The sequence below is a fragment of the Fukomys damarensis genome, unplaced genomic scaffold (assembly GCF_012274545.1).
Source record: "Fukomys damarensis isolate Sample0158 unplaced genomic scaffold, DMR_v1.0_HiC HiC_scaffold_30, whole genome shotgun sequence".
In the NCBI taxonomy this organism is placed as follows: Eukaryota; Metazoa; Chordata; class Mammalia; order Rodentia; family Bathyergidae; genus Fukomys; species Fukomys damarensis.
In genome coordinates, this window is record NW_022900942.1 from 5,280,592 (window position 1) to 5,281,083 (window position 492).

The following is a 492-nucleotide window of genomic DNA, read 5'->3' on the forward strand; positions in this document are numbered from 1 at the left end:
GCGCCGCCCCGCCAGCTGCTTCGCGCCGGAGGGGGACCCTTGCCCTGGAGCCAGCGGCCCCAGAACTTGTTCTCAGCCCCAGGGGACTTCAGGGGGGTCCGGAGCCCGCAGCCCCCTTCCCAGGGGCCTGAATCACCGCCGGATAAAGCCGCGAGGCTGAGTCACGAAGGCGGGGCAAGGGGGCGAGGACTGGGCTAGGGGACCCCCGGGTTGGCCTGAGTCACCCCAGACCCCGGCCTCGCTGACCCCAGCTCTCTTCAGCGGCGAGCGGGAGGGGGAAGCGGACTATGGAACTGGAGGAGGTACAGGAAGCCGTTCTGACTGCGCGGGAAGCTTGGTTTCCATGGCAACAGAAGGGTCTCGGCTTCTGCGGGTTGTGGGGGGGTCCGCTCCTAGCAGGGGCTGCCCCCTTGAGGGCTGGGGAAGCCCCGTGCGCTCGGCCTGGGCCGCCAGGTTTCGGGTCGAGCAGGAAGGGGTTAACAGTAGCCCCCC